Below are 20,940 nucleotides of genomic sequence, written 5' to 3'. Positions count from 1 at the left end.
AGGAAAACATGTATTTTGTTTAACTGCTTTTTTCCTTTTGCTACAGAATACCCAGAGTTACATAAGTATTTTTTTCTCTGTGTGTGTTCTGTGCTGCTAATAAAATAACACAAATGAAATAGTTCAAAATTCCAGAAAGATGCTATATTACTGAAATCTGAAGTTTAAATATTTCCAAGACAAGACAAAACCCCCAAAATTTACCTGCAAGATGACAAGAGCATTTTCGATTGAAAGATCAGCTGAAGGTAAACCTTCACTTTTCCAGACTAACTCCTCACTTTCTGTACACAGGAACCGATGCAAATCGAACTCTGATAAACGAAAGGGAGTAAGTTCGTGCTAGTATTTACAGTCTTCATAATTTTTATGCACTTACCACCCTATACACAGTGCAAATCTATAGATTTCCCTGGAATTTATTATTTTATTGCTTAAACTTATTACTATTAACTAGCTGATGTTATAAAAATATTTAATAGCATTATTAGCATACTTAAATAAAAATCATTACTGAAAAAGCAGACCAATTCAGAATGCATTGGCAAATTTACAACAGTTAATGTGAATACGTACATTCATGTAAACTTTTCTTTTTTAAACAAGGACTATGGAGCTAAATCTTAAAAATTTGTAAGTATTTATAATCTTAATAATTAATAGAATAATCCTAAGAAATAGTCTGTCTGTACATGCAAGTATTTCTTGAGTATGAAAATGCTGCTACCTTTCATTTGGGAACACCAAGACAATTGAGACTGTTCACTAGAATTCACTGGCATTTTTCATTTCCTCAATCAAGCTGAATTACTTACACACAAACACACACACACAAGATTACTTTCAAGGCCTGCTGATTTGGTCCATTCATCCAAGCTGGTTTTCCTCTGATCCTCAGGAGCAGCAGAAAGATAGGTAATAAATGCAGCTGCTAACTGAGCCCTTTTAGGTAACGTAGCCAGTTCATCTGTTATCTCCGACACCTTCCAAAAAAAAAAAAAAAAAAAAAGTGTATTGCACACGAAAACTATGTTAATATTTCTCATCAGTTACTAAAAAGTCAGAATTAAATTTGCCTGTTGTTAAAACTACAGTTGGGACAGTCTCTCTTTTGCATTTTGGGTATCTATACCTAGCTAACCCACAGCAACACACATGAAAATAAAGGAGAAGTTCTTTCTAACTCTGGGCTAGAGCACGGACAGATGTTTCTGAGAATTTAGCCACTAAAATCTATGAATTTGACTAACAGTTCACCTTGTTACTTATAAGTAGCTGGATATATAGTATTATAGTAAGAAAAATAAGAAATACATGACCCTAGTCACATTCAGCTAGTGAGCAACACTTAAAATATGCATACATATACCAAATACTACATGTACCCATTACACTTAAAAATGTGATTCACTACACACATGATAAAATACATATATCATACATCTTCAAATAATTTATCTGAACTACATCATCTCTGCTTTGAAATGTTCTGGTGTTTTGGAGAAAATATCTCTGTTTAAAAGTATTGTCAGTTTTTTACTTTAATCAAACTGACATTACCAAAAAAAAACCCAACTTTTTATTACTTCCTCCTTAATTTAAAGAGAGAGGAATACTTCTTTTTCACTGTTTTCAATATGGGATGACTTCCTGACTAATGTATCTACATTATTCCAGACTAATGTGTCTACAGCAGACCATTAACAGATAGTTCGAACTTTCTAAAGATGAGGATAATGTACCAGAGTGAAAAACTGTCAAGAATCACTTTTAGAAGTGTTTAAAATCTGAGGTTAAAATATACCAAATCCTTATTACAGCAGATAGAATAGCTGTAAAGCTACTTTCAGAGGAAAATCTTCCTTATTTTTTCATTATGCTGGTCAACCTACAGAAGGATTCATCTAACGCTAACTTTGGTTCTTCAAAATGCAGGCAATCAGTCTAATTATTTAGGCTTTTTTCAGTGTCAATGGAGAGACAGGACTATGTCTCTAACCAAGAGGAGTTTTTCCATTTTAAGATACCCAAGAAAGTTTGGTATTGCTTTCTGGAGGTGACAGCTATTTTCAGCTTGTCTATATCTTGAAATTTTCCTTTCTTTTTCAGACTGAAGAAGGGCCTGCATGTCCAAAGGCTTGCCAGCTTCTTCCAAATGTACCACTTGAGCAAGTAAGATATATTCACTTCCCTACCTTAGAAGCAAAAAAATTTCAAACACATAAGTGAAGACTTCAATAGCAACCCAACATTTTGGGTAGGTCTACATTTGCATTTCCAGTATTGATCCCACAAAGGAGATATGGTTTAAGACTGTGATTGCGTAATGCTTTCCCAAAATCTGTCCCTTTTGATTGTATCTCAACTTGGAGGGTCCAAATGCTGACATCTTCAGCCATCACAGCAATTACATTATTATTGTGATTGAAAAACATCCATCAAAGAACATTGTATGTTCTGTATTAAACGGGGGACGGAGCAGGAGCTTACACATTCTGTAGCTACGTGATATAGGTAAGGTAACTTGTACAGTGAAGTAAATGTAAGTTTCAGAAGGAAGAAAAGCTTTTATTTCTAATGAGAAATCAGATAAATGTACACTTAGTAGACATGCAGAATGGCAATAACGCACATTCTCCTAACAGTGCAAAACCTGTATTTTCAAATTATCAGCTAGAAAAGTTATTAATGAAAATTTTCACTAACCTGCGTGCTCCATCTTTTGTGTTCCCTATCGAGTTGATTTATCAGTACCTCTGCAGCTTTCAATGTTTTCTGAGCTTTACTTAGTTCTGCTTCAAGTTTTGCTGCTTCTGTCATTCTGCTCTGGAATCTGTAAAATAACTACTGTTTGTAATTGCTATCATGAACTACTAAACTTATGGACAGTTATTTTCAAGGCAGCTTAACTGCCTGAATTTATAATTAATTCCTTCCTTATGGTTTGTTCATGAAGAACACAACTGCATATTTTTTTTTTATACCTTCTGGTTCTAACTGACAGATGAGCTTATTAGACTTTTAACTAACAAAATTTAGATAGATGTACACATGAGATTTAAAAATACATTTGCAATATAGACTATAATGTCTGAAAATCATTCCTTCTTCTACTTAAACAGTATGACTTGATCTTAGTGATTGTGTTGAGTCTTGTTCCACACCTAGTCAGGACAATAGCAGGCTCAACACCATACTATCTGTTTGTAACTTTTTGGTAAATTTAATCTATGAAACCTTAAAAGGAGAATATTGCTAATTCACTCAGATGACACCAGTTCAATGCACGGTACTCTTATTTCCTAAACTACTTCAAAGTAACAGCATGCCCTAAATAACAGGCAAGGTTTAGGTATTATTTTGTAATGTTTAATAACTAAATAGCTTATATTTTATTAAAATAATGTATTTAATAATCCACCTTTAAAAAGTAATATATTTAACTGTAATACATAGTATATAATGTAAAGTTAAGCTAAAACATCACTATATAGCTGAATGACAAGAAGAATACTCCAATTATTTTTTTTTGCAGACTACAAAACACACCTTTTAGTAATATGCACATATGTCAGGTTGTAATGTATCTCCTATACTAACTACATAATAGAAACATCAGGCTAAAAGACTTGGATTAAACTGAATTTGGAGAAAGTTTAAAGGTTCACTACAGCAATTTTTATGCCATTGTGAGTCACATACATGATGAGATGCTAAGAAAAAAGGAGATGGCTAACTGTCAGAAAAGTAGGCCATCCTAAAAGAAACAGAACTGCTGTTATTCAAGTTGTAATCAATAGAAGTCTTGTATAGGAATGTTTCCAAAGTCTTAAGCAGACAGTAAAGTCCTCTTGGATTTAAAAAGTGAGACACATACTGCTAAACTGCTTATCTTTGACATCTACAATGTCTGCACTGAAGGCTTCCAACACAGTCAGTAGTGATAAGCAGGTACTTTTAAGGAGCATTTAATCTGATCGATGAGATGAACCGTATTCTAACAGTATTTATTTACCTCCACCGAGTGTATAGACAGCCTAATTATCACTACTTCTGATGTAAATGTTTTTCAGACTAGGGAATTACATTTGGTTAGATAAATTTCATTATTCATACTATAAAACCATCAATATTTTTCTTTATATCTTGAAATAAACAAACCCAACTTACTTATCTTTCAGTTCTGATACTCTTTGACCAACAGAATTCAGAAGATCTTCTAACTTCTGTCTTCTACCTTCAGTTTTCTTGAGATTACTACAAAAATGTAATATTTATTTTAAGACTATGGATCCAAAGGGAAAAAACCAGTAAAAGTAACAAAAAAGTCATTTACATAGAGATAGTTCAGAGACAGTTCTTTACTGTGATTTATATTAATAAAAATCTGGGTTTATATGTAAAAGTTTTGACTATTTCTCATGATATAGCTTTAAAAATGGAAACCAAACACACCATTCAAATGTATTCCTAAAGATCAGAACAAATTCTTCCAATACAGAATTTTAAGACCTGGCAAAACAATTATTACAGATTCCTCAGGCTATGGAAGGTCCTGAAACTATGTCATATCTTTTTGATCCTAAGTAGAAACTGATTATGCTTGGTAGATGACCAAGAAAAGTCAAACTATTCATCTCAAAACAGCATGGGTTTCACTGACAGGATACATTTTAAGCATAACTGTGATGTTCATTCCTCCCTGATACATTTCAGCTAGGACAGGTAACTTGTGACAGGCCAAAAATTATCCAAGACACACCTTCCAGGGGAAACAACATATTGCACACTTACTTCTTCTGTCTAAGCATGAACACTTTATCACCTATGGATGAGATACAGTTCCTTGTATCTTTTGTTTTTAATAAACCTCAATTCCTCCTTGACAACTTTAGTTTCACCTATCACCATTGGAATTAAGAACATTTACTTTGTAACAGTGTGTAACTTACGCTTCCAAGCCAGCCTTTTCTTTTTCCAAAGGCTGAATTCGCTCTAGGACGTGGGAATACTGGACATTGGCATTCACCCAAGCCGCTAATGGAGCAGCTGCAGCACTAGCTCGTTTAGCATTCTGAAAAAATCAGAAAAAGTTACAAGAAAGTCATTGAAGTATAATGTAGATAAGATTAATACAGGATAAATAAATAACCGCAACAGATTTATGAGTTATCAACTCAAATATGCCAGTTAGCCACCTAACTGGCACTACTAAGAACTGCTCCTCTGAATTGTTACCAAGAGACTATATTGTAGGTCATCAACCCATGTTAGAAAAAAAAAAAAAAAAGGGTATCTTTACAACTATGAAGCTTCACTGAAGTTAAGAAGTTTTAAATTAATGCATAATTTATCAGTGCTCCTTCTCAGAGAGCTACCACCTTCCTTTTAAAAATAAGGAACCAGTATACAAGAATTCTTTTCTATAGCTACTGCAAAATCAGTTCTTGAAGATCACCCATACATTTAATCATCATTAATCCTCCTTTTTCTAATTAAGTGTGCTGTTAAGACTCTTAGTGCTACAAGGAGGCCAAAAAGGAGCCAGTTAAAATTGCTTGATCTGAGTTCTAATTTATACCAGTGACAAACACCTCTGAGGACTCGACTCCGTAGTGACTTATCATCCCACCACTCCTCAGTCACCCACAAAATTTTCACTGTTGGAGGCAGTACACAACAGAGTAATCTCTGCTACACAAAGATCTCTTATACTGACAAATTCATCAATTTTTCTCTAATTTAAGTTAATTCTAAAAATTATGTTGGCAAATTAGACCATCATGGAGGTTTTCTTTCTTTTTTTTCCTTTTTGTCTTTTTTTTCATTTTATATAATGCAATCAGGAATTACCTTTGGATCAAAAGATGTTCTGTTTTTAGAAAGAAGTTCTTCAACACTCTCTCGTATTTCTTTTGGAATATTACGGGCATCAAAGGTTGCTATGTCTTCCCTCACACCTCTTTTTGCCAGGAAACTGTAAAAAGAATTAAATAAGAAACAAATGTTAAAGAGGTTATTTCCATATGAAACAAAAGAATCCTTCACACATGCTTTTCCTGACTATAACAGAAAGTATTTGATATTATAAATTACTGTTTAAGTTTAAAGCTTTATTAAAAAAAATCCTCACCTCTTCATGCTCACCCATGATGTATCAAAAATCCCCATCAGCCATAACACTCCTTCTAGTATGTCTCTGATTATGTCAGGGGGCATCCGTAGTGACCGGATTTCTGACAAAGACTCTGGCTTTATATTTCCAACTGCTAATTTAGCTTCATTAACCAATGGCTTAAAACATAAAAACACATTAAAGGAGAGGTGATGATACAAGAAACTGAATATTTGCCATTTCAGTTTTAATACAATTCCTTGTTCTTTTTACATATTTTATTAACTAACCATCATTGATGCATATTCATGTGCACAAATAATTAAAAAATTGCCATGTGTTTAAGTGACAATAAATATATTTCCATATAAAACAGCATATTATAATCCTGACATTCCTAACTCTTCATTCAGCACATAATTATTTAGATAGTATCAATCATGTTTGTTTGCTCTTTCATTGCTTAGAAGTTCATTGTGATAAAGATATGTTCTAATAATGATGCTAATTACTATTTATAGGCATGCTTGAGGATATCTTTGTAAAGATATGTGGAAGCAGAAGTCACAAAATCTTTCTATTTTCAGTAGCTAAAAAAATCCAGACAGACTTTGCCCTTATCAACAAAGCAACAAAATTATAAGAAAACAGAAGAAAGTTAAAGATTATCATTAAAAACTGTGCACCCTTGCACATCCTTCATATTTGTCAAAGACCACAGAGAGGGATGTACCCTAATCCTGTAGTTCTATCACTTTTGATAAAGTGATATAATTCCTTGGCACCTATGATATTTAAAAGGATAAAAATTAAGTTACTTGCTTCTTCCTTAGTACAATTTTAAAATGGATGAGACGAAAAATAGAGATTAAAAGCAATGTTTGAACACACATACCTCCCCCAAAAAATCATGGTTAATAGCTTGAAGTTTCTTGAACAAGCAGTTTGCTATGGCACCATTAGGATATATAATTTTCAGGATTTACTAATAAATGGAAATTTATCTCCTAATAAACTATTTCCATTCAGCTCATAGAACCAAGCCCTATGATATTACCAGCTTGACCAAGGCAGAGGAATGTAGTTGGTCTATATAAGTTATTAGTAATTGAAAAACATTCCGTAATATCTGCAGAACTCAGCTGCAGACCATGGCAGAATAGAAATAGCAACTGGAGGTAAGATTTGGCCTGAAAATTCTTTCTGTAATTAAGGTCTAATAGAATATAAACGCCAAAATGACAATCTAAATCTGGCAAATAGAATACTGTTTTCTAACGCATAAAAGTTTTAATATCAAGATAAACCAGAGCAAAATTTAAGAAATACAGGGATAAATTCTGCACAGCCATTTTGCATGGCAGGACATAAGTCAAATAAAATCAGACTGAAATATATTACATTTCCTTATCAGCTCTTACCTGAACCTCTTTTAGTTCATCTTCAATTTTTCTTTTTCTTTCTTCTATTTCTGCAGCCTCTTCTGCTATCCGGTGTTTTATTTTTTCCATTTCTGTTTTTTGCTCACTAGCACTCTGTAAAAAAATACCTTTAGTTTTCAAATTTACACAGGTTTTATCCCTTTAGTTCTCTTATTTATTTTAATCTTGATTATAACACAATTCGCACAATATCATATGATAAAATATCTGAGACTTTTTGATACTAGACAGGTTGACTATGTACTAAATTATATGAAATAAACATCTTTCGCTTTTACGGTGTCTCCTTCCCTTTCTTTGCCACAGACAAGACCTGTACCTCTATTTTTGAGGCACATTATGATTTCTTTTGTCCTTGCCTTTGATTTTCCATTCCTTATCAAGATGTTAGTCCCCCTCTAAAAGGGTAAGAGTGACAGCCCCTATAACATTCTTACTACATTTGAAAGTAGTATCTTCCTGTCATTGTCTTTGTAGCTGCTCACTTTTCTGTTTCTTTCATGACACCATGAAAACGCTCCTTTTCTATAACGTTCATAAAAGCGCCAGTTGTGTTGGAACTACAACCTATTAGCCTAAAAATACTAATACATTATTTACTTCTAAATTTGCTCCCATCTGTCGGTAAAGATACCTGTCCTACAGATACACTGTAAGCTGTTTGGGTTTACAGCTTTTTTTCCCCTGGATTTGTATTGTGCCTACCATATAGCAGACAGTAGCTACCAAGTACCTCCAGGACTCCTAAGCACTTCAGTACAACAAAAAATACCTAGTATATAAAATGACAATAAAAAGGACCTTACATATCCTGAAGTTAACAAAAACAATCCCAAACAAAACAGGGACTACTAATACCATTACAAAAACAAGTAATTGAGGATAAATGCATAAAATGTATAACATAAAAAAAGACTAATTTATAGACTCGGTTCAACTAAAAGATACAAGATAACAAAGCCCAGAGTTTCCATTTTGCCAGTACAAAATGCATTATTGCAACCAGCAGATGGAGCTGCGTTGAATTTGTAGCAGAAGATAACATGTATATAAGCAGAGAAAACTTTTGAGATTAATAACAATCTTCCTAAGCACTTAACCCAAGCTAAAGACCAGCATGTCATTGAAGATTATATTCAAATTCATAAAACATTAGCCACATAAAACTAGATTAGACATTTCATGCAAATGTACATGTACCGAGTGATAGCTCTGAATAAGAAAACCTTAAAATTCAGTTGTAGGTCAAAAGCCTTGTTCTGTAAGAAGATTAAAAGAGCCTGTATGTATTAGAGTCATCTCTCTTACATGAACTAGAACATTTGAAGTGACATTAAAATGTTAGAGGGCACCTATACTTTATGCTAATGGAAATAATCAAGAGTTCTACTGAAATTTTTCTGATATCAGTGGCCCCATCATGTTTCATTACTTTTGGCCTATTTCACTTTGTCCTACAGTGTAGTATGTGCTGGCCACACAATCTGTAACTCTACTGGACAACAGCAGACACACACTGAAAACAGAAATCAGGGAAAATGTCAAAATATATTCTTTAAGGCCAGCAGTGAACACACCAAGCCGATCATTACTCAAATCCACGTACAGTAGGCAGATAGCGCCTAATAAGTATCAAAAATTGCCAACAGAAGTAGACTTACAAAAATGAGAAGTAATGCTCCTTTAAAGCACTGTGAACCAAACTGTTTGAAAGAGCAGGCACCTACTTTAAGCATGCAGGAAATGTCTTTGACGTTGAGCTCCTTTACTGAAGTTTACTTCAGACTGACCAGACTACACCAGTGACAAAACAAAGAGTGTAATGACAGCAGATTCATTACAGCTTATCTACATTTATGATTCCTGGAAGGATCAATGTAGAGATGTATTTTCTGCACAATTATTTTACTTAACTGAGAAAACACTACTAAAGAAAATGACCTCCTCAAAAAAAACCCCATCCATCCACCTCTGAGCTGAAGAATAAAAATTCAAGGAGTGATGAGCACAGAAGCACTATTTAACCTTCTTTGAGGTTAGCTTCAGAGGATCGGACCTCATGAAATACATACTTTCAGTAGTCCACAAATTTAATTCCTGGTATCTGTTACTCAAAATAGTTCTACTTGTCAGTATTTTGTTTAAAGTTCCTCTCTGTAATAAATGTTAGAAAATGGATCAGTTTGGATTTATGAAGTTCTAGGAAAACCTTCAGACTTAACTACAACAGTAAATACTACTCAGGTGCAAAACTTGCACTGGTCTCTTCCTACTCAATCAGTTCAAATATGATTTAAATTACATAGCCCTCTGCTGGTTGCACACTTATTCAAACCTCAGGGCTCATGCATTCCTTTAAGTAAATTCTTGTAAAAGCATCAGGTTTTGCATCCCTTGAAAGGACTACAAAGCACAGACAGTGATGGAGACCAAAACTAGAAAAACATCTCTTTCCCCCCACCCCACCCCACTTTTGATGCAATTGTATACAACACCTGCATGGATACTGTAATTTCTTGAAGGGCAGCATCAGCCTCATCCTGCTTTGTTTTGAGTAAAATGCTTTGTTCTCCAGCCTTTCTGTTCAGTTCATCTACCAGGGCTTTAGCTTCATTCAGCTTTGAAACACCTGCCTATAAAAGTTTACAAGAAGCAGTTATTTAGCAATTAAATTTAAATGGATTTAAATGAAGTTTAGCTACAAAAAGTATGCACAAACTAAGAATGATGTAGACTAATATTGTTGTATATTCCACATATGCTCGATATTACTTAATTTTCTTAGTATTATTTAACATAAAAATGAGATTTGACACTTCTAGATGTGTCACTGCAAGATTTATTACTACATAAAAAAACTGAAAACAAAAATCTTAAAATAATAAACTTTTAATGGAACAGCAGCTAGTACATAGTATTTTCCTCGTTGATTCAATAGCATTTTAGTTAACTGATACCAACTCCACATATTCTCATCTAAAAGCAAGTCTACAAAAATTAAACAAATTGAAAGATTATCCTATTTCTACGTATTTTTACATTCTCTAAAGAATATAGATGTACACAATACAAAGCCTCGATTATGTTTAAGATTATTTTCCTTATTCACATTTTCTAAATTATTTATTTTACAATACTCAGATATCAGAATTATTTCAAGATATATTTGAAAAAAATACTACCTGGAAGATATTTCAAGTTAGCGTAAACATCTCTAACTTTCATGTAAATTATGACTTTTATTTAACCAGAGCATTTAACAAGTAAATGAGTGTTTATCACAAACAAACCACAACTACTTTCTAAATAAATAAAAAGGCAATTTCTATCATTACAAACTTAAATCTTCTTAAATTGCTTACTACAGTGATAGAAAACAATTCACTGGCAGAATAAAAACAGTGTAGAATACAAGGCAAGGAAGCAATCTGGTTTTGACAGATGCTTTAAGAAGAAATACAGCTTTGCAAATGTGGTCTCAGATTAGCAGCAACAGTCACTGGGAAAAGGAACTGAAAGGGGAGACAGAAGGGTAAAGACAAAAGTTACATGTCCTAAAGGATCATACAGATCTTTCCAGAAATATTCTGGGGGTTGTGGAGAGGGGAGGAACTGGAAAGATAACAAATAGGTTTCAAAAATAAGCATGTTATGCATACAGAACAGGAGTAAAGTGAATCTGTGAGATTAATTGGATTTGGTCTAGAACCATGTAAAGGCTTAATGTGTGGAAAACGAATTCAAAATCAATTCCAAACACAAAATGAGAGAAAATCACAACAAAGGGAATCTTGGCCAAAGCTCTACAAGACTTGACACGTGTCCTGTCACTTAAAGATAACAGCTTAAACTAGAAGGACACAAGGATCACACAAAGAAGGAAGTTATTGCTGAAATACAAAGAAAAGGACAGAATACCAAGCTACATGGGGAAAATTTATACAAGCAGAGGCAGGACTCAAATTGATGGAAAGACGATGGGTTGTTCGCCATACAATTCCAATACATATGGGTGAAAAAATTTAAAGCACTTTGAAGTAACTTACTCTTCGAAGAGAACATACCCAGTCCTATATATTCTTGAGGAAAAATACTAATGAAAACAAGAAACTGCTATTCACTCTTTGAGGCATCTGAACAGAGCCTCAACGTGCATTAAGATTCACCCTATTCCTCTCCTGAAACCGCAGCATGAGCATATGTCAACAGAGGACCTCACACTGCCATGTTAGCAGCTACTGCCCATTAATGCACAAGGCATTTCCAAACGTGAGAGTATTTTGAAAAGCTGTATGTTAAAAATGTTTTAAATACATACCTGCAAGTGGATTTGCCTTTTTATTAGCTCTCTTCTTTTACTGTTATTGATGGTACTGTACATATGAAGGAATGTCATATATCGGCTAGGTGTTGCTCCGTACATTTTACATGATTCATGGATTGCCAGAAATGACTTCAGAAAATCAGAATCACCTGTACAGTATAATTCGTTACACAGATAATAATATACTCATTCTTATCTCACATTAAAATAACTTAGGAAGAGCAACAGAACACATTTTTTGAGATATGAATTAAGGACATTCAAAATATCAGAACGAATGTTTTTTCCAAAGTACTGTCAGGGAAACAACGTATAATTTGAAAAACATTTGAAATACATATTCCTCAAAAAGAAATATACTGAAATTGTTCCAAAGCTGTTAAATATGTAATTGTTTCAAAAAGGAAGCAACATTAACTGCACATTACTGAGCACTAACCATAAAAGAAACTTTACTTCCACAGAAATTAAATTTGAAAATACTTGGAACTTTTTTAGAAAGGAACCCCATGTGGTTTTGTCTTCTTCCTTGTCTCGGATGACAGGTAGACTAAATGTTTTTTCTGAACAGTCCAGGTCCTTCAGTTTGTTGAACAGTTTCTCAAAAGAAACCAAATAATACTGTAAAATAAATTGTATTACCCTACAAAATGAAAAATTGCTAAAACATATCTACATATAAATGGATGCCTTTAATAGGTACTGAGGCATAGATTCCATACCATGATCTAGGATGAAGATAGATGGCAGCAAGAACACTAAATCCTAAATTTGGCCATTATTCTTATGGGCTGGAATGTCTATTTAAAAAGCAATACAAAACAAGAAACCCCAAATGAACCATGTGGCATGTTATATTCAGTTGGCTCCATGACTTCTAAGTGCTACTTAGACTAATGCTTTACACAAAGCAACTAAAAGCAGTACTATGCAAATGAGTGCTGGCACTGGTCTCCAAGATTATGTCTGACACCCTATTTTTAAAACGCTTAAATTTGAAGTTTTATTACAAAAACAAACTATTCTGAAAAAGGGGCATTACTTACAAGGAATTAGTTATTGGAGATAAAGAATTACTAAAATAAAATGAACAAGTCTAGGACAAAAATAATGAAAAAATATAGACTGAAAAACTCTCAAAATATCAGATTTTGAGGTTGTGAAATAACATCCACATAGAAGGAAGACAAAGAGCAAACCAAACCAAGATGCAGCTTTATCAGGCTATGAAACTGTATATAAGTAGTGATTGCTTGTGATAGAAGAGATGGGGTTTGATCAGCCAGGGTGTATGTTCCAGACCAATGTTCCCTTCTGCAAAATGCCTGCCAAGTGAACAACACTAAAGTCTGTGAATATGCTGGCGAAAACATACTCAAAGTATACATCTATGCTTTTATCTATGCCCAACAGAGGACTGAATAAATGTTTAATAGTAAGTAATAATAACTCGTGGTCCATCTAAGAATTACCTGAATGTTTTTTCTTAAGTTCTTTATGTGCTTTTCCAGTCTTTTCCTGTTCATCTGAATCATACAGAAGCATTTCAGGTATCTAAAAAAATGAACAGGATTTTTTGTATAAAACTTACAAAAAATGAAAATTTGAGTTTAAAATGAAAGAAACCCTTCAGTCTATATTCTCATTTGAAAAGACTGAATATGACAGCTTTATTCAGAATAAAGTATTCACAAAATATGTATAGCATTAAAAAGATCAGATTTGCCTTTCCCTGTCACTGAAACTTCCTGTTCTTTCAAGAAGAGGAGCTTTTGCTGGCTGTAAGAAAGAGCAACTTATTCTCAAAGGACTCTTACAATACAACAAAAGTCAAAGATATAAAAAGATATACAACTCAACAGGAAATCAGACAGTCTTAAGTACAACTGTTGCAGATACAACACTGGAATGAAACAATACCTAAGTAAATCTTTGACGTCTTTTTCATGGTTTAAGAGTGGGCTTAACTTTATATGTTATCAACTCTACAACGTACAGTGGTAAAAATAAAGTATTTTCAAAGGTTCTGGCATACAACCAAATGATAAGACTCCACTTAAAAATAAATAATCCCTACTGAATTGAATGTGAAAATACTGTGAAAAACATTTTTTAAGGTGTGGACAGAGCTGGTCCAAACGTTTTTGCCAAAAGAAACTTCCAATACAACCTGCTGTTGAAACTGAAACACAGTGGCCAGTGGAAGAGCCCCAGTAACCCAGGCAGAAATGGACACTCTGCACCATCTGCTCCCATGGCTTTCCCAGGAGAGCGACCAAGCCCGTGGCCCAGGTGTGAAACACATCATGAGGCAACAGGACAGGACAGACCACCTTACAGACCAGACTGAGGGAGTTACTGCATAGACGTCTTGGGACACGCTATGGGATGCAGTAGAAGAGCATTTCAAATTGCACAAGACTTACTATGGTTTGGTGAGGCACCCACAGGAGTCACTGAAGAGGGACTAGAGGGTCTAGGCCAACTCCTGAGACACAGGGGAAGAGGATGATGCCAACGGTGCTGTTAGTGTTTGTGCTGAGGATTTCTGTTTCTGCTGTTCTGTGTGGCCCATCACATGTACGTGTGTGCTATATATGTGTGTTTGTGTGTGTGCCTACTGGGAATACACGCTCAGCTTCACCACTGCTTCAAGTTGGGGCCATGAAGCTGTGGCAGCCTTGCATCTATCAGGGTACTGGGTTTGGCAATCTCTTAACATATAGCAGTGCAGGTGGATGGGGAATGGGGGCTGCCGTCAGTTCATCACACACTGTCTCTGCCCCTCCTTCCTCCTCAGGGGGAAGCTCCTCACACTCCTCCTGCTCCACTGTGGGGTCTCTTCCACAGGAAACAGTCCTCTGTGAACCTCCCCAATGTGGGTCCTTCCCACGGGCTGCAGTTCTTCATGAACTGTTCCAGTGTGGGTCCCTTCCGTGGGGTGCAGTCCTTCAGGAACAGACTGCTCCAGCATGGGTCCCCCACAGGGTCACAAGTCTTGCCAGGAGCCTGCTCCAGCCTGGGTTACTCCCTCCACATGGCTACAGGTTCTGCCAGGAGTCTGCTCCAGCACGGAGCAATCCACAAGGTCACAGCCTCTTTCAGGCATCCCCCTCCTCTGGCATTGGGTCCTCCATGGCCTGCAGGTGGTTGCAGGGGGACAGCCTGCCTCACCATGGTCTTCACTACAGGCTGCAATGGAATCTGTGCTCCAGAACATGGAGCATCTCCTGCCCCTCCTTCTGCACTGACCTGGGGGTCTGCGGAGTTGTTTCTCTCACATATTCTCACTTCTCTCTTTGGCTGCACTTGCTGTCGTGTAGTAACCTTTTCTCCTCCTTAATTACGTTATCCCAGAGATGCTACCACCATTGCTGGTGGGCTTGGGCTTGGCCTGGGCCTTGGCCTTGGCCAGCAGTACGTCCGTCTTGGAGCTGGCTGGCATTGGCTCTGTTGGACACCAGGGAAGCTGCTAGCAGCTGCTCACAGAAGCCATCCCTGTAGCCCCCCCGCTACAAAAATCTTGCCACACAAACCCAATACAGTTGACTTTAACATTCTGTTTGCAATCTATTGCTATTTTTTTCTCAAATTCTGTGTTTGTTGAGAGCCGTAATAGTCAGCATTTTGTTCAAGTCAGCCCACAGAGAAAGCAAAATATAATGTCACTGGTAAAATAACAATGCTAACTGTTCTGCAGAATTTTCTGTCTTTGTACAACTACACTAATGTACTAAATAAGCACAGTGACAATAACTCCTTCACAACTTTAAATATTTTGCTCTTATTCACCGAAACTCAGTTATTTTTGGAGGTACTAGTTTAAACAAATCAGTTTTTAATTAATGCAATTTACCTTTTTCATACTGTTTTCTGACCAGGTTTCCATCCACAAAACCTGACATTTCTTATACAGTGCTGGATTACTTTCACAGTTTATTGTGAAATTTAAATTGGTAGAATCCATGATCAAGACAACATGCAGATTTTGTTGGATCCCTAAGAAAATGAAACATATTAAATATTTAGTAGATAACAATCTGACTACATGACAGTAGATGTATTGCAAATCCAACATAATTTACTTCAAATGTCATAAGTAATTTCTGAAAAAAAGATACTATTACACCACATCACACTATGGCAGGAATGTTTATAAACAGGACTTAAACAAATTGTGTATTTTTTTAATTTAGAAGAGCTGACAGTATTTAAATAGATATCGTGAGTTCTCATTCTAATCATTACAGAACCATAGAACCTATTAGAAGTAGTTCCAAGGCCCATAAGTATGACTGCCAACATCTGTTTTCTCTCAGTCACATTCTTCTATTTATTTGTAAACTATCTAATCTTCTTGTTGGCCCAAGGGAGAAACACAAATAATTAAGAAACCTATCTGTAAACTTGCTTATGATTACTCAGAATCCAAAGTGATTTATAGGTATAATTAAAAAATAGAAGGAAACTTCTATTACTAGATACATAAGCTAAACAAACCAGAAAACAATGGGGACAAAACCTTTCTCCATTCTAATTACTTTCAACAGCAGATTTCATAACAGCTTTGTAGAACGTTCATCAATACAAAATTTCAGCTAGAAGAAAGAATTTTAAGTTGAGGGTTCTGTGCCCTCAAATATCACACACTATAATCATTATTCCTGCCTGGTTTTATCTAATTGTTAAAAATACAAACAAAACAAGGACCATGTTGAGAAATTATTTTTCCATTATTGTACCACTTTTGCAACAAATTATGATTTATAATTCTCTTCACATACGGTATGTGAAATAGTTGAAAACTGGTCCTGTAAATCCATCCTGTGAAGCTTGATCCTTCAGAGGAGATAGCAGTGGTTCTAATTCTTCTATTTTATATAGCCCAGGAACCTCTCCTATTTCAAGAATGAAATTAAAATGTTAGATCAAATATACTATAATTCTTCCAACTCCTTTGAAGTGCTCCCTTGCATCCCCTGTATAGAGAATTTGAATATGGCAGTGTTTACCTCCATACTTTCATGAGTATCATCCCATGCACTTCATAATTCTTTTAATGATATAGAAACTACAAACCAAATTATAGTGATTGAATTTACCTTAAACAGCCTACTTTGTTTTTATTACTAAAATAAACTTCAAAATCTCATTCAAATCTACCCAAATACAGAGATGCAATACTGCATACAAAATAAATCAAACCAGACTGTTATACACCAGAAAACAGAAACATCAAAGAGTAGTATCTTGGTCCTCAGACACTGAGGTTAAACACTGGATGACAAGAATCTTGAACTGTAAAGAGACTTTGCACCTAGGAGACTGGTAAATCTGGTGCTCTTATCAATCAGCTCTTAAACTACTGCAGTTCCAAAAAAAAAAAAAAAAAATCTAGCAAGTTAGACTCAGTCCTTCAATAATCTCTCTGATTGAGGAACAAAGCTAGATAACAAGTGAAGTCACTTTATTTTTTGTTATTATACATCACCTCATTACTTTCAGAAAACTGGGCTTTTCTGGTGTTCACTTAAGTAAAGGACTCCGTCTACACAATCTAGTAAAACATTGGGATACCTCTCAATTTCGAATTTTATTAGAAAAGGGAAGCTGTAGAGTAGAATACATTATCATTTTGTTGTTACACTGTTATAAAGAACTCCTTTGAAGTAAGTTACTTAACTTGCAACTTCGAAGAACTGAAAGCACCCATATTGTAGGGCAGGTTAAGGGATAGCTAAATGAACTTCAAGTCAATTTCTCACGTACAAGCACTTCAGCTACAACAGTGTTGAAATCTAACTCACTCTTCTGGTATGGATATAAAGTTAGAAAACATCATCCAATTCTGCCTCATCGAGTTAAGTCTGTGTGGTAAAAGTAATGCTATAATCTTTTTGGACTTGTCTCACCTGAAGACAGTAAACTGTTGATCATTTCAAGGAATGTGGAATGAACAAACTGATAGTCTTCAAGCAGCAATACCACCTGCTGTGCTTCAATGCCTGCAAGCTCCATCACCTAGAAGCAGGGAAGACACTTAAATCTCAATATATGGAATACATGTATTGTTCATAAGAGAATGACAATCTTTTCTTGATTATATTTTACCTACATTTTTTCTTCACAGCATCTACACTACTATATATTTACAAAAGATTACTAGGCGATTCAGTAATATGAGATATATAGAAATATAAAGAACATTCTACCTAGGTGTAGAGCTTGGTAATGAAAATGACCAATATTACATAATTAAATAAATTAATTAAATAAATAATTTAACCAGACTCTTTCATAAAGTATATTTATGTTCCAGATGTGACTCAACTATAGAGTTATATTGCTCTTTTTTATGGGCTCTAGGTCTAGAATTTTCTTTAGAATTTGAAGGTACTAGGAAACTCCTGATTCAAGTTTTGCATTCGTTTTTAAATAAATGTACACATCACTAAATCACTAAAATTTTACTTGATTCAGCTACTATTCTATTAACTGGCAGACCACAGAAGAGACAGGAAAATAAAAATATATACAAATATTGAAAATATACACATGAAAAACATCCTTTCCAATATTCACAAACTCGAGAATTTATGAAGTCCACAACACTCATAAAAACCAGTTCTGGTATTCAAAAAAGTAGAGTTTCAGGTAATTACTATAAAGAACAGCAGATACCACACATCTAAACACTGAGAATTTCTAAAAGTCTACTTGTTTTCATTGAGCACTGTTGACATTTTGCCTTTCTTAATATACCTCGTTCTGCCAACACTCTGTTGTCCTTCAAAATTCCCCATATTCTTTTTTTTTAATACACATCTACAACACTGAGAAAAATGGAAGATCACTGAGGATGACTTTACATATTTATAGATCATTTTGTGACTGCTTCATCTCATAGCCTCTGGAATTTTGGAGTAATCAGAGACAGCTCCATGCATATGACTAACTAAAGAGGTAACCTGTTCGACGACCTATTACCGACTCCGTCCTGCCAAAAGAAGTGTATCCTCCAGGAGAGCATTAGTACTCTGTCCACTTTAGACATATAACTGAGGACTTCTTGGAACAGTAAAATCTCTATCTGTTTTTTGTCTCTGCCATAATGAATAATGCCCTTTAAAAAAACCAAAAAGAAATGTTTTCAGCAATAATCAATAATAAATAAAAGTAGTAAGATATGAAAACATCCAACATTTAAGTTTAGAAAAGAAGGGCTTGAAAGCTTAAGAGACCATGTTGGTATTCATTATAAATAAATTATTTAATGACAGAATTTAAATACCTTGCATACCTTTTACCAGTAACGAACAGATCCCATTATTCCCAGCACCAGGATGCTCTAGAATTTTCGATATATTGAAATAGAAACTACCACTGGGATAAATTAAAATTAAACAATGGACTAGAACAAAGTCTGAGGCTGCGTCTCTGACTACAAGATAATAAATACATAACTTAGAAGAGTGGTTTAGGCAGCTAATTGCTGCATAATTGCAGATTATGGAATTTCCTAGTGAAACACACACATAACAACAGATCCTAAGGTCAAATTCTGGCCTTGTTGTATTTAATAAAACCTCATCTTTGAAGCCTACTGTAATTGTGTAGTCAGAAAAAAACTGATTACTACGGCTACTGAACTTCATCATTTCCCATGTTGTTCTCTTGTTCACAAATTGACAGTTAAGGAAAGGGCAGTAGATTCACATCTACAACAGCAGTCCATCAAACACTACTAATAAAGGGAGATGATCTCAAAGCTCTCATCCTGAAGATCAGTCAGCCTAGCAGAGTTAACATATTTGCATTTCCTCATTAGGTTCATGTTTGTACTTTACTGTTTAAAGCATGCCAGATCTCCAAACAATCCATTTGTATTTCTTGAAATAAAAATTACATTAGACAATTACAAATTCAGAAGATAAGTGTCTAATAAAACACTTTGGTACTCAAACAATACACAGACATATACGCACATCAATGTTTCTTAAAATGTTGTTCATCAAACTCTTATAAATCACCAGGAAATGTGACTGATGCCCTTTCATTAAAATAACCTTGCTGCATGATACTTCCTACTGCCTGCACATAGACCCACAGATCTTCCCTCACTTGAGCAAATGCAAAAGATTATTCCTTGAACAAGCAGCAGATCTCACCCTAAACCTGGTGCTAGCCTGTTACTTCCTGCAAAGAATGTCTACAATAATTGCTGTGAATCCTTGCTGTGTTTATTCCTTAATCTCGTCTCACTTTTTGAATAATATCTTTCAGGTCTGTCGAGTTTAGTCTGCCAAGTGGCCGCCCATGTGGTGGTAGTGCTTGTCCTGAGGTGATGAAGGCCTCTTGACTAGCTCCCCAAGTTACATAGAAAATATCTGTGAAAATAAAAGGAAACATTCAAAAGTTCAGGTGCTCAGTTCACATGTTATCTGACTGATCAGACTGATTTGATTAGGCAGTTAAAAAAAATATTTCAAATTTGTGTAGTATGCCTGAAGTGGTTTACCTGCCATATTGTCCAGAACATCTGAGCCCCAATCACCTTGAAAACACTTTAATCAAAACATTATCAAATACATTAAGTTCTTTGACGCCAACAATTTTGTCACGGAACAAACGATGTGCTTCATAAGCAACAATTTCCAAAAATATGTCTGCAGTTTGATCGATGATCGCTACAAAATTTAAGGAGAGATGTAACTTTATATATTTATAATAAATCTTACATTTCTCAAATTTTCCATTTCAAATTATGAAATTGAAAATGAGTAAGTGAAATTACATACCAGCAGGACAGCACCAGTAAGGAAGAAATAAAAAAAATAAGTAAACATTACAAAGTGTTTTTTAATAATATCTTTATGAATCATTACAAGATAAAATGAAACATATTCTATTAAAACATTCTATTCTCCAGTTTAGTGTCAGCATCTAATGAAAATGAAGAAGGTGTTGCACACAAAAATTAGAAGCAAAATTCCAGCCATGAACCCAAAAAATCAGAAGACTGTTTTAAAGGGGAAGACTGGTAACAAATACTAAAAAAA

At 34.8% G+C, this 20,940-nt stretch overlaps 1 pseudogene; it reads right to left on the bottom strand.

The window, feature by feature from the left end:
• Positions 1-20,940, bottom strand: part of LOC121086119 — a 29,826-nt pseudogene that overhangs the window by 8,617 nt on the left and 269 nt on the right.

This window comes from Falco naumanni, chromosome 4 (assembly GCF_017639655.2).
Source record: "Falco naumanni isolate bFalNau1 chromosome 4, bFalNau1.pat, whole genome shotgun sequence".
Lineage (NCBI taxonomy): Eukaryota > Metazoa > Chordata > Aves > Falconiformes > Falconidae > Falco > Falco naumanni.
Note: the sequence above shows the minus strand (reverse complement) of the source record. Positions and strands in the feature narration are given on the sequence as shown.